The sequence below is a fragment of the Rhipicephalus microplus genome, chromosome 6 (genome assembly GCF_043290135.1).
Source record: "Rhipicephalus microplus isolate Deutch F79 chromosome 6, USDA_Rmic, whole genome shotgun sequence".
Taxonomy (NCBI): domain Eukaryota; kingdom Metazoa; phylum Arthropoda; class Arachnida; order Ixodida; family Ixodidae; genus Rhipicephalus; species Rhipicephalus microplus.
This window is the reverse complement of record NC_134705.1, coordinates 46167125-46187193: the sequence shown is the minus strand read 5'-3', so window position 1 is coordinate 46187193 and position 20069 is coordinate 46167125. Positions and strand designations below refer to the sequence as shown.

The 20069-nt window shown below is 43.9% G+C and overlaps 1 protein-coding gene across 1 annotated transcript in view; it reads right to left on the bottom strand.

Moving 5' to 3' along the window:
• Nucleotides 1-598, bottom strand: part of LOC119168690 (5-hydroxytryptamine receptor 1) — a 48670-nt gene extending 48072 nt beyond the window's left edge. Inside the window, exon 1 of the mRNA XM_075865964.1 lies at nucleotides 397-598. The gene's annotated coding sequence lies outside the window, so the exon portion shown is untranslated. The remainder of the gene's footprint in view (nucleotides 1-396) is intronic.
• Nucleotides 599-20069: the final 19471 nt, after the last annotated feature.

Genomic DNA, 20069 nt, shown 5'->3' with positions numbered 1-20069 from the left:
CTTTAAAAATTAGTTTTCTATCTTCGCAATTTCTGCGTTGCTTTAAAGTTGGAACCACATTGTACAACCACATTCGCTAGACAAGCTCTACAGAAGCAGGTATACACAGTTAGGCCTTGTCTCCTCAAGTTCATTGAAAAAAAAAATAATCTGTGCTATATCTTAAAGCCAGTGTTCACAAAACAAGAGCTAAATAACAACGACTTTTTGGATGCTCTACGGGGAAATTAGACCGTGACAAAGCTTTTCGAGACAACTGTGATGTGACAGTCCTTAGCCAGCCTCTTGAGCCTTTGGAGAATCAATGATTGTTGGAGTCCTGTTTTTTTTTTTCTTCCCCTGCTGCAACTTTCGTTAATTACGACCAGCGAAAGAGCACAATCAAGTGTTCCTCACCCTCCGCTGAGTAGTGCAACACGCCGGACAGTACTCGACACTGGAGGCGAAACCAAAATCCCATGCACGTGCAACGCCGTCTTCCAACACCGAAGCACAACAGCGTAGAACAAGCACATTCGGTCCTTCACTTGTTGAAAGGAAAATACCGACCCGCAATCGATATGCTGCTGCTTCCTCGGATCGGTGCTTCGTGACTTAGGGTGAGCTGAGTGCCAATGCCGCTTCGCCTCGGCCAACCCGCACTGGCCCGGAGTCGCTTCCCAATGTGCGCTCCCGCGCGTCAGGAAAGGCGCTGAATTACGCCAGGAGCGCCACGGAACTCCCGAAAAACGGGAGCGGGAAGAAAGGGATCGTTGCCTCCTCTCCATGAATCTCCTGATTGGTTGTCGGACTGGCGAAGAGAAGGCACCGAGGAAAGGAAAGAAAAAAATCCGCCGCGAGCCACGCAAGTCGTCTGTATACGCTTTCGCGTCGCAGCTGTCGCTCGCTCGCAAAAGGAGACTGTGGTATGGTGGGAGTGACATTTAATCTGCTCTTCTGACATTCTACGAGTACAGCTACGAAGAATTATCAAACAATTTCTCAAAAAAAATATGCGGTTGGAGTACACACATTGGGGTGAGTTGGTACGTTTCGGAAAGTCTTGTCATATATTTTAACAAGGACGACAGAAATGACTGGTGGGCGTGCTGGCGTCTTGGTCGTGCCTGTTGTTTAAGCACTGTGACATTAATTAATGAGTGTGGCCAGATTGCAGCCGCCATTCAAATTAGCTTTTTTGCGCTGTTGTCTAAAAATTCTGTAGACCTGACTGCTTCTCCTTTCAAATAATGAGAGACGATACTGCGCGACTAAAGAAACAGTATAAAGAAAGAAAGAGTATAAAGGAATTTATTTAAAGAACAGGTAGTGTAAATTGTATGCGTAGGTAAAAAATCCATAAATGAATACAATAATTCAAACAAAACGCACTTCCGAAATTGTCAACGTAGGTCTCGTGCCCAGTGCTGCAAAATGCGGTAGGAATGGTACTGTTTATTCCCCGCATTCCGCTAGGAATACCAATTCTAGTCATGCTAGTATTACTACAGATCTGACATTCAGGAAAGGAGTGAACCTAAATAAACAATTGCTGTTGCGTTGTGGTTTTGTGAGATAACGAGCAGTGGTGCAGACAAAAACTTGTTTAGAGCTTGTTTAGAAAAATTCGGAGAGGGGGTGGCACGCCATAGCTTCAACGTTGTGATTTCGGCAACTATGTGTGGTTGAGGATAAATTTCGGGCTGTGTAAACATGGCGAAAAAATAGAGAGGGGTAGGTCCATGTGCCACGACATAGATACATCATCGATACGCCAGTGGCTCTCACAAACTATTGCTCAATGCAGAAATTATTTGTCCAAGTAATATTCCTTGGCGCTGTCATTGAAATTAATGTCAGATTTTTGTGTTTTCTTGCCCGACAATCATTTTACGCAGACGCATAGCCTCAAAAGACGAACATTACTGGCTCGATAAAAAACTAATAATGAAATTATCTGGTATAATGATTGGCATAGAAAATACCTCAAAATAACCACTCACATCTCTAAAGATAGTGTACAATCATCTACGAGTTTCAATAGAAACTAAAGCGATAGAACCGCAACTAAAGACGTTGGAGACAAAGGTATGGGTGATACGTAGTCCTTAACGTTCCTGTTTTATTGTGTTAGAAAAACTGTATATTTGTGCAGTAAAGTATGCGGAACGGTTTTATGGTGAAGCATAGTACAAACACAGTGTACCCTATAGTACAAGAACCATAAACAACAATATAAACTGTGGTAGTCGAAAATGGAAGCGCACTGTTTCTATGTTGTGTCGAAAAGAATACTGAGCAAGATACTGTTTGAGGAATTGGACATCAATGTTGGGTAATGAAATTTACGACGCCTGCGTTGAAAGTTCAACATATCAAAGCGAAAATTGAAACAGCAGCCATGCTAGAACCCATAGCATACATATTTGTTGGGACAAAGAATTCTACAGTACAAATGCAAGTTACCCCAGCCACCATAAAATATCGTCATTTTCAAAGTAGAGATATCCCACTTCGCAATTATTCCTCGTTCTGCAGAGAGCCGTGGTACCGAGAGCACACATGGCACTTTGGGCTGGGCTGGTGACGATGAAAAAGTATGGCTTAGTCCTCTGAAGTGGGTTGGAAGCATTCAACGGCCCCCTTTGTTGCGCAAGTGACATTGTTGGATGTCTGGTTGTTATTTTATTCTTTTACTACGCCATTATAGGTTTCGAATCTTCCTTTTATGTCATTCCTTTACTTCGGTGTATTGCGTGTGGTATCATGAAACTTAGTAATGTCAATAAAGCAGGGACGCACCCATTATGCCATTATTCGTCATTCTGCGGAGAATTGTGGCACGAGCTATACATCGGTAATGCACTGAGTACACTTCTTGCAGTGACTGATTGATTTATTGACTGATGGATTGATTGTTTAAATCAAATATATTGGGTTTGGTCTTGCGAGACGTGCCCTTTCAGACAATGGGCGACTCCTACGGCGCGACGGCTGCCAAGCTAAGCTTTTCGGCCGTTCGTGGGCTGGCTGGGCTGTAGCCTATAGCTCGTTGGTTAGGAGCGGAATGCGGTTGAGTGCCTTCATATCTGAACACATAAAGGGATGAAGAGCTTTGGCTGAGCACTATGTAATGGGTTCAAAGACTATAATGGGCCACTCGTTGCGCAATTCACATTTTGGGGCACCTGTTTGTTACTCTACTCATATACAATGCTTTGTTACGTATGTTAATATTATTCTAGCGTGACATGAGGGCTGGTATTTTGTGAAAGAGCTTCAAGCACCAATGCGGCTTGACTGCCACGCCCCGAAAGCGGTTTCAAATACCATTTGATCATAAAAAAGTTTTTTAGTTTAATTTTTTTTTACTTGCGCGGTAGCGGTTGCAAGCACCGATGACGGTGACAGCAGCAGGCAACCTATAGCAGCGAAAATAACGTAAACCTGAATTTTTGTTATCCTACCGCTCTTTGACAGCAAGAGAAAGGTTTGAGTACCACTCCTAGCTGGCCAAGTGAATTAGGAGGCCAATGTTGAGGCTCAAAGCTAATGAAAAGAATTCGCAAGGAAACCATTTCCCTCTGCATCTCAGCTCAAGTTGAAAGGTAGGCAGAGGAGTATTTGAAGAGTACTGAATGACGCGAGGGCTGCCACTGGCAATCGCACATTAGTTTTCGCTTAGTATGTGATTATTTATTTTAATCGGTGCTTGTATTGTAATTAAAATTCCAGTATTTAATGCACACCGGTATATTGCTTCTGAAATAGCACCATTTGGATGATGTAGGCTGCAGGTGCAACGTTACATATTGAGCCTTACAAATGAAGAATATTAGCACACGTCATGAAGTGAAAGATAATCTGACTATAGTTTACGAACATTATTTATAGTGACTCAAATACATCCTATTAGGCAGTATGTATTCGTAATAAGTCCTGGTAACTAGCCTCAAAAGAGACACTGATGATTTCGAATCGCATCGTGGAATGGAAGAGTGTGCTGGAATAATAAAATAAAAACACGTAGTTGATTTCTATGCTTAGGAGTAGAAATACCACGAACGCGAAATGTGTCATCCCACAGGAAGTGGAGCTTTCATTTTGCATAGTTTAACACAAAGTAGAAGGGATAAATGCTACAGCAACGAATTCTACTGTCAAGCGAAAAACGGCCACAAGCGCGAAACTGCAGGGCACTCCTTAAACATAAAAAATGCACGAAATGAGCGTACACAGAACAAGTGTGCTTAAACTACTGTCAAGCTCAGCACTTAAAGTGCGCTGTTAAAAAAACAAAAGCGCTCGCAACGTAAGTGCAAGTGTAGACAATTATTAATTCTACGTGTGTAAGAAGTGCGCTCCTTCGAGGCACGTGGCCGCTGCAGCAAGCGACGTAACCTTAGTGGTCTCTTTATAAGCTGTAATTTTGTAGCAAATTTGTGGTGGAAGCACAAGAGGTACAAAGCACGCGAATCATAGGATAAGCAAGTGCGCCCGGGCGCGCCCTTCGGAGGCGAGCGTGCACTTCGTAACGTGCAGAACAATGACCTTAGACCGCCCCTAAAGAACATTCTTTACGCCATCTCATTACTGAATAAGAAAGTGCGCTCAAGTTGCTGAGCTCTGAGGACCAGCAACGGTCATCAGCATCACCACCATCATCACCATCAGCCTGACTACGTCCACTGCAGGACAAAGGCCTCTCCCATGTTCCGCCAGTTAACTAGGTCCTGTGCTTGCTTCTGCCAATTTATACCGGCAAACTTCTTAATCTCATCTGCCCACCTAACCTTCTGTCTCCCCCTAAGCCGATTGCCTTCTCTGGGAATCCAGTTAGTTACCCTTAATGACCAGCGGTTATCCTGTCTACGCGATACATCTCCGGCCCAAGTCTAGTTCCTCCTCTTGATTTCAACTATTATACCCTTAACCCCCATTTGTTCCCTAATCCTCTCTGCTTTCTACTTGTCTCTTGAGGTTACACCTACTATTTTCCTTTCCATTGCTCGCTGCGTTTCCTCAAATAAGCTGAATCCTCTTTGTAAGTATCCAGTTTTCTGCTCCGTAGCTAAGCACCGGCAAGACGCAGCTGTTATATGCCTTCCTCCTGTGGGATAGTGGCAATCTACTTGTCATGATTTGAGAGTGCTTGCCAAATGTGCTCCACCCCATTCCTATTCTTCTAGTTACTTCAATTTCGTGGTTCGGCTCCGCGATTATTACCTGCCCGAAGTAGACATAGTCTTTTACAATTTGAACTGCACTATCACTTATCTCGAAGCGCTGCTCTTTTCCGAGGTTGTTGTACAATGCTTTCGTTTTCTTCAGATTATTTTAAAACCCACCTTCCTGCTCTCCTTGTCTAACTCCATAATCTTGAGTTGCAATTCGTCCCCTGAGTTACTCAGCAATACAATGTTTTCGGCTAAGCGCAGGTTGCTAGGGTACTCTCCATTAACTCTTATTTTTAACTGTTCCCATTCTAGCCTTCTGAAAACCTCCTGTAAGCCCGCGGTAATTAGCATTGGGGAGATTGTATCCCCCTTCATTACACCCTTCTTGATTGGTATTCTGTTGCTTTATGAAGCACTATGGTAGCAGTTGATCCCCAGTAGATTTCTTCCAGAATGTTAATATATGCTTCATCGACGCCCTGATTCCGCATTGCCTGCATGACTGCTGATATTTCTACTGAATCAAACACCTTCGCGTAATCAATGAAGGCTATGTATAGTGGTTGGCTATATTCTGAGCATTTTTCTATTACCTGGCTGATAGTATGAATGTGGTTTATTGTTGAGTAGCCAGTTCGAAATTCTGCTTGTTCCTTTGGTAGATTGAAATCTAATGTTTTCTTAGCAACGGTATCTGACGAATATATATAGTCCGTCGTTAGCTCGCAGAATATCATATGCTTCGCGTGTGGGTGGTTTCGCGCCACGCGCTGTAGAAGGACAATTCAACGCCAGGCTACACAACGGTTCCTGCTCGTTCTTTTTAGTCTTTGCAATATATTATTACAAATTTTACAAAGCACCTGTGTAAAGTTGTTCTTTTTATTTTGTTTTTGTTTCGCACATAACATGCAGGTTCGAATTGGGAGGTCCAAGAAGCCACCTTAGGACACTTCCCAAAGGACGAGTCCGTTTGACGCAAACATTTATTGGCAACAGCTTCCGACCACTTAACCCAAGATATAACGAGTCTTGTCTCTCAAACACAGTTCCCAAAAAATACAGAAGCTGCACACTAGTCATTAAACAAAAGGTCCCAAGCACGCAGTTCCTTTCCACAGAGTATGTCGAGGAAAGTGAAAGTAGCGGCATTTCACCGACGTCGTTGCGTCGGAGCTTCGGCGCAAAGCACGGGGTTGATGGCGTCACCGTAGGTGGCATCGGCGTTGGGCCACCCTCAGGTCATCAGGCTATGGAGGTAGGAACCTTGGCTCGGGTCTGAAACGTGACCACTCTGATGCGTGGCTCGTAATTCTCTGGCCACCGCTGCGACTCTTCTTCTTCTTCCCTGTCTCGGGCATGTTTCAAACAATTGCCGCGTTGAACTGGCGCTTCAGTCATTTATCGTTTGTCTTGTCTTGTCTTTTAGGAGATCTTGGCTCATAACCACATGGGGGATTGGCCACACTATACCTCATAATAGATCATTTTTACAACGCTTGCTAAAAAAATAATAAAAAATAAAGAGGAATTAGATAGGAACAATAATAATGTTCCTTTGAAAAAACTTGAAAAATTGCAGAAGAATGCGATAAACCAGAATATATAAAACAAAAAAACAAGAATGAGGAAGGAGGAGAAAGAATTGGACATATCTGGCAGTACCACTAGCAGCGTATCCTTCCGGTTGCCTGAATGAATTTATGTAGCGCTGACAGAATAGCACTGCGGCCCACACTTAACTGACTGGCTCCAAACGATAATAGGGTGGATGTATTGACTGGTAATCCGAGCATACCAATCGGTCTTTCAAGAATTATTCGGCGTAGTGAGGCGAAGCGGTGGCATGTGAGAAGAAAGTGAGCTATTCTTTCCGGTTCACTGCAAACTACACATAGATTAGTTAATGAAAATCCTGATTTGTTCAGATAAAAATTTATCAGAGGAACTCTACAGCGAAAGCTTGTGAGGGTCACCTCACATTGACGGGAAAGGCATTTTGCGGTGTTCCATGTGAATTGCAAGTGCCGAAATTCTTCAGATTGTAGAAGCGACGTTTCGTTGATTTTTAAGATTAACAGGCATTTGAATCGTTCGGCAGTAATAAAAGGAAACTGTGGAGCTACTAGCACCACCGGGAAATTTAAAGATGCCGAAGCGAGCGAATCAGCAATTTCATTTAGTTCAATTCCAGCATGCCCGGGGACCCAAATAAACCGAACTTCTGAAAGGCTATGCGGTACGAGAGACCAAAATATCCTGAGAAGAGGAGACTTCTTTGCGGACGTGAGATGTGTACATACAGACAATGCATCCGAAATAATGATAGCTTTTTATTTCTGATAATTTAGCTTTTGAAGAGCCAATGTAATAGCCAGGAATTCTGCGAGAGACATTGGTGTGAAGTCAGGCAATCGGAGCGCAAAAGAACAATTGGGCTGATGAAAAAAAATACCTACTCCAGCCTTCTGAAGATTTTGCATTGCGTCCGTCGAAATTACTACGTATTTAGGAAAATGACTGAGATGGTCTTGAAGGAGGCCCTCCTGAACATGCTTAGGAAGTAACTTGGCATTTTTTGGAAAAATATCATCGAAAATTAAGTCAACTGGCACCGAGCATTGGGTTAGGGGGGTTAAGTGCCGGAGGGAAACGTGAAGATTTGATAACAGAGACTCGACGAAAATGACTTGGGGTCTTTGATAACGAAACCATGGGCACTGAAAAAAAGAAACTGGATGTTTGATGAAAACTGTCAGTGACCAGAAGAGGGGCGCATTGTAAAGTTTTAAAAATATTTGCACGCTAAGCTGTGAAAATCTAGCATCAAGGGGAATGATTCTAGCTTCCAAATAAAGCACGCTATTATCGTTTGTTCACATCCATGTCAGCTTCTTCTTTGTTGCCGAGTTTCAACTTGGTTCATGGCGGGCACTTCAAATTCCGCTCACTCTATCAAATTCAAGTTCCGCGCATTCCAGCCACTTTCCATTCCGCGCACTCCATCACTGTGACCCCCCTTTGATTAGGTTTTTTTTCGAAAAAAAATACTGAAAAGTGCGCGTTTGGCACCACATCCCAGACTCACTATATATGTTCCCACACAGCCATATAATTGTCCAAAGTCCACATTCATTAACCACTATATACACATCGTTCAAATGTCCACACTTCCAAACACCATATGCACCCAATCGGACTCGAAAGTTATAAATCGCAGTGTCAATCTTGTTGCACACACCAGTTTTTCATACATATATACACTTTCAGGCAAAACTGCCATCACGTCGCCCCGCAAATTGCATGCCAGTTCGTAATCTCAACTATATGAAAGATATACCCTCTCGTGTTTCACAATCAAGATCCAAAAAAGCCACCGGAATATTCAGCTTGACGCTCAAGTTATAGCGTCGCACACAATAGGCGGAACAGCTTTGATCACTTTGCTTGGGGACCTATTGAAGGACCATGAAGGAACCTTCGACAGTAGGCCCGCCTGTACCTACAGCTATGGAAAATCAGGTGCTCAACCATCAAATTGCTAGCGTTGATGAAGTAACGCCTGCTTTCCTGTTGTACGCGTGGCCTCCAAGAGCAACAGTACGACAGCGTCTCAAAAACGGCATGAATGCCTTGCTTGGACTCATAAGCCACTGAGGGTCCAGGTGTCATAGACGCAGTGACCTGTTCAACGTAAGACTGAAAAGAGCGTCTCTTTTCTCAATGCTCCAATAACACTGAACTGGGGAAGTGAGACTTTTTTCGGACTCTCTTTCAATAAGTTCGGCTGTATGCTCTCTTGGTTTTTCAGCCCTATACACCAATTTAGATGTGTCATCTCGGCTACTTTCACCATCATAGAGTGAGTACGGCACTTGAGACTCAAATCTCTGTTTTTGATTAGTGCTTCCGTACTCTGTTCCAGTTCTCTCGGGCAAGTGGTTACTGCACTACCCGGAGACATTATTCTCACTCCAGCTTGAGGAGGCTTGTTTACGGGGTATTCTACCGTACCCACGTCATCCACTACCGCAGCCTGTTCTACACAGCATACGTCCACCGACTGGCTTTCTGTTGAAGTCGGCATAACTGAAGACTCGGTGTCTTCACTAGCCCGTACATTAGAGCTGTCTGGCAGCGTATGCTCTGCCGAAGTCAATGTGTCTTTGATTGCACAATTGCAGACAGCGACGTCACTTGCAAAAAACCTTGAGCCTTCTTCTGTGGCAAATTCGTCATAGCCTCTGTCTCTGACCTGAGATAACCATTGGGCTTCCTGATACTATTGGCAGGTGCTTGGCTGCCAATCTCTCTACCATGACATAGCTGAAAGCCATTCTCTACCGAAATGCTAAGGAGAACTTTCAGGTCATTCACCATGAAAGAGTATAACTTGCTTCAACCGAACATTTCTTCTCTGCAGTGGAACACTGACATATCGGTTCTTTCCGTTCCTGACTGCACCTTTGAAACCTCTGCGACCTCCAGCTTTTGCAGGAGGGCTTTCTGCATGAATTGCTCGCGCGCCTACTGTTCTGTTAGTACTCTCTTTTGTTGTTCGCGTTTGGCAGCCCTCTTTTCACGAGTGCGCGCTTCACGTTCTTCGAGCCATGCCTTCAACTCTGCGTGTTCTAAATCTATGGGTAATGCCAATGCCGTAAACTCTGCCACAATAATCTTCAAGATATCTTGAACTAGCGAATTAGGTTTCTAACGGCCTCGTCTTGTCGTTGCGGACGCCGATGTAACTTTGTTGTTCTTGTTTTCTTTTGTTTCGCACACAACGTGCAAGTTCGATTTGGGAGGTCCAAGGAGCTGCTTCAGGACCCTTTACGAAAGACGAGTCCGTTTGACTCAAACATTTATAGGCAACAGCTTCAGACCACTTAACCCAAAGTACAACGAGTCTTGTCTCTCGAACACAGTACCCAAGAAATACAGAAGTTGCACACTAGTCCTTAAACAAAAGGTCCCAAGCACGCAGTTCTTATATATACAGAATGTGTCGCGGAACGTCAAAGCAGAGGCGTCTCACCGACATCGATGCGTAGGAGCGTCGGCGCGAGGCACGGGGTTGATGGCGTCACCATAGTTGGCATCAGCGTTGGGTAGCCACACGAACCACATATGAGAGAAGCAGCCTTCCTAGGCTGCCGATGGACGTTGTACAAGCTGGCGCTGCATTTTACGCACTGGCCTCCAGGTACAGTCCCGGCCGGACAGCCTCGCCTGCGCTCGAGCACGAAGATATACAGCTCAGACCTGTCCACGGGCACGGGAACGTCAGCGCAGCCTGGTAGTACTGGATCCTCTAATGTCACCGGTAATGGAGGTTGGAGCCTTTGCTAGGGTCCGTAACCCGACCGCCCTGATGCGTGGCTCGTATTGTCTTGTCTTGTCTTGTCACCTAGGAGATCTTGGCTCATACCCACATGAAAATTGGCCACACTGTACCTTATAAAATATTTTTTACAATGCTTGCTAAAAAAAGAAAGAGAAATTAGATAAGAACAATAGTAATGTTCCTTTAAAAAAACGTGAAAAAAGTGCAGAAGATTTCGATAAACCAGAATATATAAAACAAATTGACAAGAATAAGGAAGGGGGACAAACAATTTGATATATCTGGCAGTGCCATTAGCAGCGTATCCTCCCGGTTGCCTGAATGAATTTATGTAGCGCTGACACAATAGCACTGCGGCCCACACCCAACTGACTGGCTCCAAACGATAATAGGGTGGATGTATTGACTGGTAATCCGAGCATACCAATCGGTCTTTACAGAATTATTCAGCACAGTGAGGCGAAGCGGCGGCATGTGAGAAGAAAGTGATCTATTGTTTCCGGTTCATTGCAAACTGCACATAGGTTGGTTAATGAAAATCCTGATTTGTCGAGATAAAAATATAACCGAGGAACTCTACAGCGAAAGCTTGTGAGGGTCATCTCACATTGACGGGAAAGACATTTTGCGGTGTTCTATGTGAATTGCAAGGGCCGAAATTCTTCATATTGTAGGAGCGACGTTTCGTTAATTTTTAATGTTAACAGGCGTTTGAATCGTTCGGCAGTAATAAAAAGAAACTGTGGAGCTAGTAGCACTACCGGGGAATTTAGAGATGCCGAAGCAAGCGAATCAGCAATTTCATTTAGTACAATTCCAGCATGCCCGGGGACCCAAATAAACCGAAAATCTGATAGGCTATTCGTTTTTGTGGTTGTTCTCCTATTGTCAGTGGCACATTGAAAGGCGAAATTTAAAGGCGGTATTCTTCTGGCCACTGCTGTGACTCTTCTTCTTTTTCCCTGTCTCGCGCGTGCTTCGAACAATCGCCGCGTTAAACTGGCGCTTCAGTCGGTTGGTTGGTTGGTTCCTCAACACTTTGGCGCATCCCACCTAGGGGGATAGGCCACGAATGGGACGGTGCCTTGCTTTTTAAACTAATTCACTTTCTGAAAGAGAAGGTCGTATTAATTAGGTTATATGGGTATTAATACAAAGGTGTTAAATTTCTGAACAAAAAAACCTTAAATAGAAAACATAATAAACACACACAAAAAAATTACATGAAACAACTGAAGTTCTTATTTTTAGCATTGCAATTTTTTAGATTGTCGTAGGAAATTTGTAACAGCGGTAAAAACGCTCCTGTGGCTGAATCGAAAGGCGACCGCGCCAAATGAAAGAATCACCAGAAGTGTCAAGTTTAAGCCCAACTTTCGTAGGAGTTGTTTTAGTAGATTTTTCTTTTGAGTTTTGAATTTTCGGCATGACAAAAAGAAGTGCTCCAAAGATTCCCTCTCATTACAATAAAGGCACAAAGGCGACTGTGCCAGACCCGACCTGTGAACGTAAAAGTTCAATGAAGAAACTCGACAACGCAGCCTGGTAATCACTATTTCTTCTTTCTTGATAAACACCACTTGTTCTTCCAAGGGAACTTTAGCTGTGGGTAGTCTGTTACAAACAAAGGAGATTTTTCAAAGTTATTGGCCGTTGTGCGTTTTTCGAAGCGTGCTGCTGTGATATATTCCGAAGTAGGCAAAATAGGTAAAACAGGCAATCAAGGGAAGATACAGCTAGTGCATCTGCATGCTCATTCAGAGCTAGACCTGTATGGCCTGGTACCCAAACTAGTCGGACGAGTCGCACATGTGTAGGAATGAGCGAGTAGAAAGTTTCTAAGGTAGCCGAAAAAGTTGGTGAGCTTAAGGCAGTATAGACCGAGAGACAGTCTGTTAGAACAATCACCGCTGATATATCTTGCGGCACTTTACGCAATGCTAGGACTATTGCCAGTAGTTGAGCTTGGTAAATAGGTGTAAAGTAGGGTAAACTAATTGAGAAAGCCCAATCTAGAGAGGATGATACGATTCCTACGCCAGCCTTCTCTTCATAAACAGAAGCGTTAGTCGCTATTACATTAGATGTTCCTAGATTGGCCAAATGATGTTCCGAAATGCCATTTATATATTGAAATAGTAAATTTTTGCATTCTTGGGATATATATTGTCAAATTCAATCCTAATTGCATCTACAGTGTTGAGCACAAGTGTTTCCCAAAGGTTAACTCATAAGGGCTCCAAAAGTTTCTGTGTAAATATTACTTGAGGGCACCGTAATTTAGACCATTGGTGGTTGAAGAATGAGGTCTGCTGGTTAATGAACACATACTGTGACCTCCGCTGAGGTGATGCATAAATTTTAAGGAATGTACGTACTGTTTGTCGTTTGTTCACATCCGTGCTAGCTTCTTCCTCGTTACCGAGTTCAAACTTGGTTCATGGCGTGCACTTCAAATTCAGCTCACTCAATCAAACTCTAATTCTACGCACTCCAACACTCTAGATTTCACGCACTCCATCACATTCTGTGACAGAAATATGCCAGCGGAGCCATGGTAGACTCTGGCACAAAACACTTTCGTGTTCAAAAAATAGTCAGCCCTGCACGGAAGACGCTGCTCAGTCGCAGCGAAAGCTAGATGAGCAGCCTTTCAGAATCTTTTCTAAATACTGATTGGGTAACTTCTGCAAGCACACTTGTTTTACGCTCTCTACAATATTGATAATAATAAAAATTTTAGGGTAGTAGGCCGGCATTCACTATTCTATTTTTGTCATTCTTCTGAGAAGCAGGTATTCGCTAAACTATTGCAAGGAATTTTGTGCCAATTGATCATGGAGTGACTGACGGTGATGAGGAATTATGCTTGAAGTGGGTATGCGCCTTAATAATCATCATCAGCATCACCATCATCATCAGCCTGACTCACGTCCCTTTTAGGACAAAGGCCTCTTCCTTTTTCCGCCAGTCAACTCTGTCCGGTGCCTGCTGCTGCCAGTTTATACCCGAAAACTTCTTAATCTCCTGTTCTGCCCTAACATTCTCTCTCCCTCTTACCCGCTTGCCTTCTCTAGGAATCCAGTTACCCTTAATGAGCAGCAGTTATCATCTCTACGTGCTACAAGCCCGGCCCATGTCCATTTCCTGTTCTTAATTTCAATTATGATATCCTTAACCCCGTTTTGTTCCATAATCCACTCCGCTCTCTTCTTTTCTTTTGAAATTACACCTACTATTTTCTTTTTCATTTCTCGCTGCGTCGTCCTAATATTAAGCTGAACCCTCTTAGTAAGTCTCCAGCTTTCTGCTCCGTAGCTGAGTACCGGCTAAATGCAGCTGTTATATACCTTCCTCATGAGGAATAGTGGCAATCTACCTGTCATTATTTGAGAGTGCTTGCCAAATGTGCTCTACTACATTCTTATTATTCTAGTTACATCAGTTTTGTGGTTCGGCTCCGCGGCTATTACCTGTCTTAAGTAGACACAATCTTGTAAACTTCAAGTGCTCGATTACCTATCTCGAAGCGCTGTTCTCTTCCGAGGTTGTTGTACATTACTTTCGTTTTCTGCGGATTATTTTGAGACCTACTTTTCTGCTGTCCTTCATAAATCCGTAATCACGAGTTTGCAATACGTCCCCTGAGTTACTAAGCAATGAAATGTCATCGGCGAAGCGCGTCGTGATCGAAGTCCACGTGGTGATTGAACTGCATTAAGAGGCCCGGGGTGCAGCCTCACTGGTGACCACCACCGGTGACGCACTCCCTCAACAGAGAAGGATGGGCCGCCCTGTTGCATTATCTGGCCACTACCTCCCGTATGCATACGTCAATTAACTCATGGCCCTCAGTCCCCAGCGGCTGTCAAGAAATAACCATGGTAGTGGTCAGATATGCAGCGCAGCAGAGGGTGATAAGAATCTCTGAATCCGGACAGGCCGCCGTTGGAACCCCAAATAATAGCTGAACAAAAAAGCTTTTGCAATAGCTTGGAGAATTGTACGAAGCGCTTGTCACGCTATTCACACTGTGCGACGACTGCTTGTTCTTTCGCTGTTTCAAAATGCTTTATATGTCGTAATAACGCAATTGCTTTACTGACATCCATCCTGCCTAAGACAAGTTTGCCAACAAGTTCCAAGCACCGGCATGGCTCAATGGGAGAATACTGGTTTAGCACGCGGCGGACCTGCGTTCGAGCCCCACTGTGTCATTGGTACTAGGTTTATCTTTCTACTTAAACGTGATGTGTTACGGACACCGGCGGAGGTGGCGGCGGACAACAATGGCGCTGCGCGAGACCCGAGTTGAGATCTCATAGCTGCTTTTTCTGTAAAACTTTGGCAGATCTCACATACAGTGGGAATCAATGATATGCAAATCACGATTGAGGGAGGTTGATGTACCACATTAAAATCAGCACAACATTACGAGGCAGACGAAAATTAGGCCATACATGACTTCGACGTCATGATTACCATGTTCGCGCCTGGCATTTGCATTCGTCATCCGGTAACGCGACGTAATACCAAATTCGCTGTATCTGAAGCTAGTAAAAGCGCCGCAAGTGAACTATGAGTGGAGCGTGTGTTCATGTTATAGATTACATGCATGTCATAAATATCATGTTTGCACCAGTCATATACTTTCGCATCTATTCACGTCAAGTACCACCAAAATTGGTAAAGCAGCCGCGAGGGCATCATGAGCATGGTAATAATTCATGTTATGACGTGACATGCATGTCATGATTATCATGTCTGCAGCAGTTATATACCTTCGTCATTCATTCACGTCACTTAACAGCGAATTTCGTATATATGAAGCTAGCGTAACGGCTGAGAGCGCACCACAAGCGTAGTATGTAAACAGTCTTGTTCTTACATGGCACGCCTGACATGATTATCATGTTTGCGCTGGTTCCTTTTCGTCACGTAACACTAAATGTGGTATTAGGCCCGAGAAGTTGGAGTGGCGGCGCGTGGTGGGAGGCCTGGGCAACGCTACGGCAAAAACTCTTCGACAACCACCCTTACGCGCCTACATAAGATGCGCTCGCATCGTACGCTGCTCTGCTATTTGCGATAACTTTTCGCTTGACTCAAGCTTCAGAAGAATAACGAAAGCAGAATCGATAATGGTCCTTGTAAATCGACGAAACACTTTTGTTCAGTACACTCCCCAACAATTACGGCCCTTCTATTACTAAGTTTGATCACGTTTGTTGATGCCGTGCTGCTAGTCGGGGATGGATTCAATATTTAGCCGCGGTAGCATCACCCCGATGAATGTCAAAGGTAAGAACATGCCAGGTGGACAAAATTATGCTACAGCGTGTCCCGTAATGAAGTCGTGGTTTTTAGACGTAACTAGAATATTTAGAATATTTTATAGTTGCTTTCTTCACGAGCTGTTACTTTCAGAGGTATGTTCTAACTTCTCAAAGATTTGTATTGGTCACATGCGCCTATCTGGCCACGAACCACTTCTTCTTTATTTTCTTTTTTCCCTATGTGCACGGGCATTTCCAAAATCCGACGCAGTATCGAGGCTCGCAACGTGTCTTCAAAGCGCTTGCCCGGAAACACCACCACAATCGTTGCATTTGTTTTTTTATTATGTATATACTCACTCACTCCTCATGCATTTTACTCCCCACGCTTTTCTAGAAGTAATTTCGGGGCTTTGCTCCTAAAGGTTATTTGAGGTTAATCGAGCAACTTGATGCAGCATTATAGCAACGGTGCTGTCACAGGAGTAGGTGCTTGTTCAAACAGCTGAATCGTGAATTATTTTCTTTGCAGTTAATATTCACCAGGTTTCATCAACCTGCACATGGATATAACATTGGAGACCACACACTGACCCATTGAGGTGAAGAACGTTTAATTATAAAGTGAGCTACGTCGGTAAGGGCACCATCAAATGCGTTTAAAACGCTCATTGCGACATTCAGCCGTTTGCTTTTCAAATATAGGCTATCAATAGTGCTCCCAGGTGAATTGCACTATACCGCTTGTGATGCGGCGCTTTGCCGGACCAGCAGTTCCTGCAAATAAGATTATGCGACCACATAACTGCAGATTACTACCTGTTTAGAAAAAAACATATTTATGTAATTGATGTACAGATTACATGTCAACATTTCCCAGAGCATTTTATATAGGGCACTACTATTTTGTTAAATATTTCGGGTACGTTGAAAGATTTTCTTTGGTAAATTCAACTAACGTGTCCTTTAGCACAAAGCACTACTTTGTCAAATCGCCAAAATAATTTAAATAAAAATTGTGATGTGTTTTGTGCATTCAAAATATAATACTTTTCTTTGTAATGCTTCGGCACACAGGTTATAACTCTGCAGTTTACGCCAAGTTGTAGAAAAACTTATAACCACAAACGTAAAACTTTAAGGACCTATTTCTCGGCGTAATGGTGAAAACAAAGTATGCTTTGCTGTCATGCACCATCATTTTCACAGAGTTTTTACCGTTTGGAGGAAAGCTTGCCTATCAGATCATCGCAGCTTTCTGCAGCTCACTTAACTTATGCTAGCAGTGTGAACAGCCACCTTCTACCTTGGTAGACGTGCATAGCAACGACAAAAAATATCACCACTGTATCATGTAGGAGCGGGCACGCGGTGGTCGCAGAAAAAGGCGATGGTCGGCCTCGGAGCAAATTAGTCCTTGCCGTGACGTCACTTCACTGTGACTGTCATGCAACCAGTGTTGCTTCTCGGGGCTAATTTGTTAAGCTGGCGAAACGACCGCGAGCAGGTCACCTTCGTCATTGATTCACGTCACGTAACACCAAAGTCGATATATGTGAAGCGAGCTAAACTGCCGCGAGGGCATGATTGCCATTTTAGTCATGTTCTCACATGACATGCATGCCATGATTATAATGCTTGTAGCAATCATATGCCTTCGTCATCCATTCACTTCGCGTAATATTAAACTAGGGATGTGTGAAACTAGTGAAACGGTCGTGAGCACATCATTAGGATGGTATTTTGCAAGGTTCTGACATTACACGCATGTAATGAGTATCATGTTTGCTCCAGTGATATGCCTTTGTCAGTCATTCACGTCACGTAACACCAAACATAGTGAAGCTGATACGGGGGCATCATGAGACAGACAGACAGACAGACAGAGGGACAGACGGATGGACAGACAGATGGACGGACGGACGGACGGACGGACAGACAGAGAGACAGACAGACAGATGGACGGACAGACAGCCAGACAGACGGACGGATGGACGTATAGACAGACAGCCGGACATACATATGGACGGACAGACAGACGGGCGGACAGACGAACGGACAGACGAACAGACTGACAGACAGACGGGCGGATGAACGGATGGACAGACGGATGGATGGACGGACAGGCAGACGGACGGACAGACAGACAGACGGATGGACAGACGAACAGACAGACAGACGGACGGATGAACAGACAAACGGACGGATGGACAGACAGACAGACAGCCGGACGGACGGATGGATGGATGGACCGAGAGATAGATAGATAGATAGATAGATAGATAGATGCTGAAAGTGGTTGCAGTACGCAAATAAATTATTTTTTAAAACCATTAAAAGTATAACCCCGAGAAAAATAATTATATTTTAAAATGTGCTTTGTTCTTGAGAACAAGAATTATCACAGAAGACCCATAAACCTTTACCTCTCAGCCTGCATTCCATTACGACTTGAATGAAAACAAAGAATGATAACATGCCAATGAACAATGTGACACTCGCTGCATGTTACGCTCAAAACGTTGTTGGAAAGGGAGTCTGATGTTGACATGGGAGAGAAACTGTGCGAATGAAATTCGAAAGGGTACTTTTATTTTTTAGGTAACTATGTATATTTGAAATTATGCCTAAACGCGATTTCGTTCCCGGCACCGTTCACCCTAATCCCAAAAGATAGTTCGATGGAGTCACTCTCAGAATGCTTTTCTCACACGATAGCCTTCAGGTTCAGTCTTCTGTCTGCACCCTTGATCCTACTCTTTCATTCAGGAAACTATAGTGGATCCGTTAGTGCGGGGAAGAAGAGACCTTCTCCTTGTTATACCGATAACTTCTTTGACACAGTGGCACAATACACGTCCTTTCTTTGCATTGCCGCTTAGCTTTCAACACCTCAGGTTGTTGCAGTGTACATATAACGCCGTGGAACTTTACAGTACAACAGATGGCAGCTGTCAAACACTGATTTTAAACGTGGCGAGGCTGCGGCAGCAACAGGACGAGAAGAGTTTCGCGCGTTCGTGCACCCTCTCGACACGAAGCGCCGCTTGCGGCATCTGAGTGCAGTCATCACATGCAGGGCCACCCTCTCTCGTACGGAATGCGCGCGCTCAGCACACTAGGCCAGTATATTTCTAGGCACTGTAGCCGAACAGTTCGTTTTGCAGAAATGCTGGTGTCAGTGTGGCCGTTTGGGTAGTTGGTTTTAAGTAGTGTGTATTAGTTCGCAACTGGCTCTGAAATATGAAGCTACAAATTTTCTAAATCGGCTTGAGGCACTGCGATCAGTAGTGTGCAGCGTGTTATCGTTCAAGAGGTCTGGGCAGCTTCACTGAAAAGGTGCAGGGTTAGAATAATAGCTTACTCCTCAAAAGACTTGTGTTTGATTAGAAACTGTAGATTAATATTATCTTCAGTTCGATGCCCCGAAACCATCATACGAATATGAGAGACATCATATAGGAGGGTTCCGGAAATTTCGACCACATGTGGCTCTTTAGCGTTGAATAAAAGCTTACCACATGGGACCACAGCATTTTCTCCTTCATCAAAAATACACCTGCCGCAACGTAGCAGCGGTAGATTGCAGGTTCAAATTCCTTTACATCATCATTTCTAGCTGTATCAGTTTTCATACAAAAACTCGCGTGAATTGAGAAGTGGCATAGAGAAATTCCAGGGAGCCTCATTTACTGAAGCGCCATCACATGCCATAAACAAAGCGTAAAGTGCGGCTTCCGAGATTTTTACGAATACGAGACTGGAGTCATGACTTCATATTTCACGTTACTATTTGTATCAAAACGTAGCATCTCCAGCTCACTTTAGGAAACAATACAATTTATTCTAATAAAGCATAGTAAAGTCTTACTAAAATAATAAAAAAGAGCCCTGTTGAGTACGGGTGTATAAGAGGACGAGCGCCGCTACAGGAACAGATAAGTGTTGCAATAAAGAAAAGGTTGGAATAAGAAGAGAAAGCAATTGTGTTGTGCCATCAGACAAAAAGAAGAGGTCGACGATGGGCTTCGCCATGCCGCTGGTTTGGAGAGAACCATGACAGCTGCGTGTGCAGCTCTTAGAGAGGGCGGTGGTGCTTATGTAATGGGGCCCACCCTGCAGACTCTGCAGACTGTGCAGCAAAAAAAAAGGGGGAGCTTGCTTTGTTGGATATTGTGGAACGCAAGCGATGCTCTCGGAGAGAAGCAGTTGCAGAAATGCAGGAGATATCCAGATATGCAGGCGTTGCATTATGTAATACCACCGTCATGAATGCATTTCTCGCAAAATCTA